At 35.1% G+C, this 7,500-nt stretch overlaps 3 non-coding genes across 3 annotated transcripts in view; all 3 read left to right on the top strand.

The window, feature by feature from the left end:
- The first annotated feature begins 3,238 nt into the window (after window positions 1-3,238).
- Window positions 3,239-5,160, top strand: LOC130899157 (small subunit ribosomal RNA). Its single transcript, XR_009059980.1, has one exon. It is a non-coding gene; the product is annotated as a small subunit ribosomal RNA (ribosomal RNA).
- A 1,102-nt stretch (window positions 5,161-6,262) lies between these two features.
- LOC130899160 (5.8S ribosomal RNA) lies at window positions 6,263-6,418 on the top strand. Its single transcript, XR_009059983.1, has one exon. It is a non-coding gene; the product is annotated as a 5.8S ribosomal RNA (ribosomal RNA).
- Window positions 6,419-7,130: 712 nt separating this feature from the next.
- The window catches only part of LOC130899166 (large subunit ribosomal RNA), a 4,066-nt gene continuing 3,696 nt past the window's right edge, over window positions 7,131-7,500 (top strand). Inside the window, exon 1 of the ribosomal RNA XR_009059989.1 lies at window positions 7,131-7,500. This exon is cut by the window's right edge and continues 3,696 nt beyond it. This is a non-coding gene — a ribosomal RNA (large subunit ribosomal RNA).

Raw genomic sequence — 7,500 nt, 5'->3', positions numbered from 1 at the left:
ACTTGTTTTTCATTATTATTTCTATTTTCATACAACTTTTATATAATACACCTCGTACGTTCATACATCGAGCGGCCATCTAATTTCATAATACTTTTTTTCCTTATTGTTAATATTTTCATAACACTTTTATGTGATAGATACACCTCGGACGGCTTTTAAATACAAAACATCTCCACTCAATTTTCACAAATCATCTTTTTCGACAAATTGCTATATCGAGCGGAATTTAATTTCATAATACTTGTTTTTCATTATTATTTCTATTTTCATACAACTTTTATATAATACACCTCGTACGTTCATACATCGAGCGGCGATCTAATTTCATAATACTTTTTTTCCTTATGGTTAATATTTTCATAACATTTTTATGTCATACACCTCGGACGACTTCTACATACAAAACATCTCCATTCAACTTCACAAATCATCTTTCTCGACAAGTTCCTATATCGAGCGGAATTTAATTTCATAATACTTGTTTTTCATTATTATTTCTATTTTCATACAACTTTTATATAATACACCTCGTACGTTCATACATCGAGCGGCGATCTAATTTCATAATACTTTTTTTCCTTATGGTTAATATTTTCATAACATTTTTATGTCATACACCTCGGACGACTTCTACATACAAAACATCTCCATTCAACTTCACAAATCATCTTTCTCGACAAGTTCCTATATCGAGCGGAATTTAATTTCATAATACTTGTTTTTCATTATTATTTCTATTTTCATACAACTTTTATATAATACACCTCGTACGTTCATACATCGAGCGGCGATCTAAATTCATAATACTTTTTTTCCTTATTGTTAATATTTTCATAACACTTTTATGTCATACACCTCGGACGGCTTTTAAATACAAAACATCTCCACTCAATTTTCACAAATCATCTTACTCGACAAATTGCTATATCGAGCGGAATTTAATTTCATAATACTTGTTTTTCATTATTATTTCTATTTTCATACAACTTTTATATAATACACCTCGTACGTTCATACATCGAGCGGCGATCTAATTTCATAATACTTTTTTTCCTTATGGTTAATATTTTCATAACATTTTTATGTCATACACCTCGGACGACTTCTACATACAAAACATCTCCATTCAACTTCACAAATCATCTTTCTCGACAAGTTCCTATATCGAGCGGAATTTAATTTCATAATACTTGTTTTTCATTATTATTTCTATTTTCATACAACTTTTATATAATACACCTCGTACGTTCATACATCGAGCGGCGATCTAAATTCATAATACTTTTTTTCCTTATTGTTAATATTTTCATAACACTTTTATGTCATACACCTCGGACGGCTTTTAAATACAAAACATCTCCACTCAATTTTCACAAATCATCTTACTCGACAAATTGCTATATCGAGCGGAATTTAATTTCATAATACTTGTTTTTCATTATTATTTCTATTTTCATACAACTTTTATATAATACACCTCGTACGTTCATACATCGAGCGGCCATCTAATTTCATAATACTTTTTTTCCTTATTGTTAATATTTTCATAACACTTTTATGTGATAGATACACCTCGGACGGCTTTTAAATACAAAACATCTCCACTCAATTTTCACAAATCATCTTTTTCGACAAATTGCTATATCGAGCGGAATTTAATTTCATAATACTTGTTTTTCATTATTATTTCTATTTTCATACAACTTTTATATAATACACCTCGTACGTTCATACATCGAGCGGCGATCTAATTTCATAATACTTTTTTTCCTTATGGTTAATATTTTCATAACATTTTTATGTCATACACCTCGGACGACTTCTACATACAAAACATCTCCATTCAACTTCACAAATCATCTTTCTCGACAAGTTCCTATATCGAGCGGAATTTAATTTCATAATACTTGTTTTTCATTATTATTTCTATTTTCATACAACTTTTATATAATACACCTCGTACGTTCATACATCGAGCGGCCATCTAATTTCATAATACTTTTTTTCCTTATTGTTAATATTTTCATAACACTTTTATGTCATACACCTCGGACGGCTTCTACATACAAAACATCTCCATTCAACTTCACAAATCATCTTTCTCGACAAGTTCCTATATCGAGCGGAATTTAATTTCATAATACTTGTTTTTCATTATTATTTCTATTTTCATACAACTTTTATATAATACACCTCGTACGTTCATACATCGAGCGGCCATCTAATTTCATAATACTTTTTTTCCTTATTGTTAATATTTTCATAACACTTTTATGTGATAGATACACCTCGGACGGCTTCTAAATACAAAACATGTAATTTCATAATACTTCTTTTTAATATTCACAATACATCTTTTATATATTTTCACTATACATCTTTATTAATGTTAATGTAGAAGGCGTACCGTTGTACAGCGCACATATATGTGTGGTGTATCGAAGTTGACGTCTCGTTAAATTTTAATAAACTCGTTATAATTTACGTAAAGACGTTGTTTCGGTCATTCCACATCGGTGGATTATATAGTTTTCTGAAAGGGTCCCCGTTCTCCTCCAATATATTAACGTATATTGCTAGCGGTTCCCTTTTCAGATATTATATCAATTTATCCACAAGTTAAATATCTATTGCGAGATCGCGAATTTAGCTAGCGTTCTATCGTGAGCGATTCATATGCGATCGTCTATGAAAAATATATATTATATTACACTTTTATATATATAATACACAATATTTGCGATAACTCTCATTATTCCGTGCGAGAATAAAAATTTCGTTCATTATTACCTAATGTATAAACCATGTCGCTTACAATCTAGCGAAGGGTAGAGATAATGTCGAAATTGTAGCCCGGTCGACGTAATCATCTAATTTTTCTCATTTCGATTAAATTTAGATAGATTTATAGTCGATTCGGTGAAATTTTATAAAATAAGAAAAAATATAAATAAAGCGTGGCGCTGAAAATTATATATTTTCAATAATAAGCGCAGCAAACACGCAAAAGAAAAAGTAAATAACAATGTGTTTATACACGAATATAGATGATTATTATATTATGTATAAATATAAAGTATATATGTAATATAAAAAACATCATCATAATTTATCCTCTTTTGGATATTGTTATTAAAACTTTTTCGATAATAGTTTTTTATTATAAAATATATATATATATATATATATAATAATAATAATAATAATATATATTATATATATTATAAAACACAGTTCCCTGGTTGATCCTGCCAGTAGTCATATGCTTGTCTCAAAGATTAAGCCATGCATGTCTCAGTACAAGCCAAATTAAGGTGAAACCGCGAAAGGCTCATTAAATCAGTTATGGTTCCTTAGATCGTACCCACATTTACTTGGATAACTGTGGTAATTCTAGAGCTAATACATGCAAACAGAGTTCCGACCGGAGACGGAAGGAGCGCTTTTATTAGATCAAAACCAATCGGTGGCGGGCTTGCTCGTCATCGTACAATTTGGTGACTCTGAATAACTTTTCGCTGATCGCACGGTCTCGCACCGGCGACGCATCTTTCAAATGTCTGCCTTATCAACTGTCGATGGTAGGTTCTGCGCCTACCATGGTTGTAACGGGTAACGGGGAATCAGGGTTCGATTCCGGAGAGGGAGCCTGAGAAACGGCTACCACATCCAAGGAAGGCAGCAGGCGCGCAAATTACCCACTCCCGGCACGGGGAGGTAGTGACGAAAAATAACGATACGGGACTCATCCGAGGCCCCGTAATCGGAATGAGTACACTCTAAACCCTTTAACGAGGATCAATTGGAGGGCAAGTCTGGTGCCAGCAGCCGCGGTAATTCCAGCTCCAATAGCGTATATTAAAGTTGTTGCGGTTAAAAAGCTCGTAGTCGAATCTGTGTCCCACGCCGCTGGTTCATCGTACGCGGTGTTAACTGGCGTGTCGTGGGACGTCCTGCCGGTGGGCTTAGCTCGCAAGGGCGGCCCAACTCAATCCCGCCGCGGTGCTCTTGACTGAGTGTCGAGGTGGGCCGGCACGTTTACTTTGAACAAATTAGAGTGCTTAAAGCAGGCCAAAATTTTGCCTGAATACTGTGTGCATGGAATAATGGAATAGGACCTCGGTTCTATTTTGTTGGTTTTCGGAACCCCGAGGTAATGATTAATAGGAACGGATGGGGGCATTCGTATTGCGACGTTAGAGGTGAAATTCTTGGATCGTCGCAAGACGGACAGAAGCGAAAGCATTTGCCAAAAACGCTTTCATTGATCAAGAACGAAAGTTAGAGGTTCGAAGGCGATCAGATACCGCCCTAGTTCTAACCATAAACGATGCCAGCTAGCGATCCGCCGACGTTCCTCCGATGACTCGGCGGGCAGCTTCCGGGAAACCAAAGCTTTTGGGTTCCGGGGGAAGTATGGTTGCAAAGCTGAAACTTAAAGGAATTGACGGAAGGGCACCACCAGGAGTGGAGCCTGCGGCTTAATTTGACTCAACACGGGAAACCTCACCAGGCCCGGACACCGGAAGGATTGACAGATTGAGAGCTCTTTCTTGATTCGGTGGGTGGTGGTGCATGGCCGTTCTTAGTTGGTGGAGCGATTTGTCTGGTTAATTCCGATAACGAACGAGACTCTAGCCTGCTAACTAGGCGTATTTCGACATCCCAAAGGCCCGTCGGTATTGAGTTTCGGCTCTTGCCGTTCGCGGTTTTTACTGTCGGCGTACAAATAATTCTTCTTAGAGGGACAGGCGGCTTCTAGCCGCACGAGATTGAGCAATAACAGGTCTGTGATGCCCTTAGATGTTCTGGGCCGCACGCGCGCTACACTGAAGGAATCAGCGTGTCCTCCCTGGCCGAGCGGCCCGGGTAACCCGCTGAACCTCCTTCGTGCTAGGGATTGGGGCTTGCAATTGTTCCCCATGAACGAGGAATTCCCAGTAAGCGCGAGTCATAAGCTCGCGTTGATTACGTCCCTGCCCTTTGTACACACCGCCCGTCGCTACTACCGATTGAATGATTTAGTGAGGTCTTCGGACTGAGCGCGGTGGCGTTTCGGCGTCGCCGATGCTTCGGAAAGATGACCAAACTTGATCATTTAGAGGAAGTAAAAGTCGTAACAAGGTTTCCGTAGGTGAACCTGCGGAAGGATCATTACAGAGTATTTGTTCGTTTTTAAACAAAAAAAAAAAACGAAATCAAGTCTGTATTAATTGTAAAAGAAAATTTTCTTCTACAAAATTATGGAACTCTTCAAAAGAAATTTATATATGTTATAAATTATATATATATTATAGATGTATATATATTGAAATCTTTTTTTAATTTTTACAAAATTCGAACAAGTTTCGAATAAAATTAAAAAAAAAAAAGATAAATATAATTCATACGTCTATAAAAATATATTTACATATATAAATTTTTCCAATAAAAATATAACGAAAAATTTTTATCATAGTTTATAGAAGGCGTCGACGACGATGACGACACAACAATAACAACATATGTATTATTATATATTATAACGATTGACGGAACGATCATTAACAAAATTTCTTGTTAACTAAAAACGTTCTGATAAAGAATCGTTATTATAATAAACGAAAAATATATAGTTTATTGAAACGTCGTCTGTTGTCGTGTGTGTGTCTATATTTTTATGGATAAATTTTATTTCGTTTATTATATTATTACCTAAGTTTTTTATCGTTTGAAGGTAATACAAGAAAATATCGACAAGATTATATGTGATGATTATGTTATTGAGACATTTTCATCCGGGTACCTAAACGAAATTTAAGCACATGTCGATTCTATCGATATGTATAAAAATTCGTTTTAGAAATAATATTTTTATGTATTATTTCGAAGGTGTTCGAAGATTTACGCCCGACCGTCGAAATTTGTATAAAACTTTCAAGATAAAAAAAAAAGTGTAATAATATAAAGAGGAGGAATATATCGTGCGAGATATCTGTCTATGCGCGCCTCGTTTGTAATAAAACATGTGCAGCGGTTAAAATTTATCAGATATATCAAAGTACGATATTATAATTTCTCTAAAAGTTTCGAATAATTACCATTTATTATAATATATATATATATATATATATATATATATATATATATATAAAAATGTCGTTATATAAATTTTCTATACGCGTATAAGATATTATAATAATATTATTAATTTAATAATAATCAAATATTAAAAATACGACGAATAGAATATGAGAAAACGACATAATAATAAAATGATTACCCTGAACGGTGAATCACTTGGCTCGTGGGTCGATGAAGAACGCAGCTAATTGCGCGTCAACTTGTGAACTGCAGGACACATGAACATCGACATTTCGAACGCACATTGCGGTCCTCGGATACTCGTTCCCGGACCACTCCTGACTGAGGGTCGTATCAATTTAAAAGACTGCTTAGAATTTAAAATTTTTCTATTTATTAAAGAAAAATAATGCCTAAGCGTGTTGGATGTGAAACAATAACGCACACTAATTAAGAAAAAACACATGCACATACAAACTTGTGCGTATTTTTTTTTGTATTTGTGCGGCATCCTAAAGTGCGAAAAGCAGCGTAAATTTTTATAGAAAAAGTTACGCAATTTTTGAACACAACCCGCTATACCATAAATTAATCGTGTATTTATATGAAATACATAAAATTTGTTTGGTAGAGAGTTATATTTATATATAATATATATATATATATATTATACATATATACGACGTATATATATAGTCGATAAATAAGTGTGTGTATATATAATATATTTATGATAAAATGATAACGCGGTCGTCGTGTCCGAGAGAAATAATAAAGTTTCGAAGACTGGACGTCTGACCAGTGTTTTATTTATATCATTTATACACACGGTATATCGACAAAATATATGAATTATATATATTAAAAATATTATATATGTATAAAGGCTGGTGGTGTGTTGCTGATGCTGATGCTGATGCTGCTGCTGCTGCTGCCGACTCTTTAAATAAAAACAAATAATGTTATATTTCATATGAGAGATGATATTATTAAACACACGTTTTTTTTTTATGATAGTTTGGCGAATTGTATTTAAATATTATACGAGATATATTATAATATATCGACCTCAGAGCAGGTGAGATTACCCGCTGAATTTAAGCATATTACTAAGCGGAGGAAAAGAAACTAACTAGGATTCCCTCAGTAGCTGCGAGCGAACAGGGAAAAGCCCAGCACCGAATCCCGTGGTCGATATCGGCCACCGGGAAATGTGGTGTTAGGGAGGATCCGTTTATCACGAGATCGTGCGGCGCGTCCAAGTCCTTCTTGAACGGGGCCACAGCCCATAGAGGGTGCCAGGCCCGTAGCGACCGTTGCCGATTGCGTGAGGATCTCTCCTGAGAGTCGGGTTGCTTGAGAGTGCAGCCCTAAGTGGGTGGTAAACTCCATCTAAGGCTAAATATGACCACGAGACCGATAGCGAACAAGTAC

Source organism: Diorhabda carinulata, chromosome 10, assembly GCF_026250575.1.
Source record: "Diorhabda carinulata isolate Delta chromosome 10, icDioCari1.1, whole genome shotgun sequence".
Classification (NCBI taxonomy): Eukaryota; Metazoa; Arthropoda; class Insecta; order Coleoptera; family Chrysomelidae; genus Diorhabda; species Diorhabda carinulata.
This window is presented reverse-complemented; position numbering and strand designations above follow the sequence as displayed.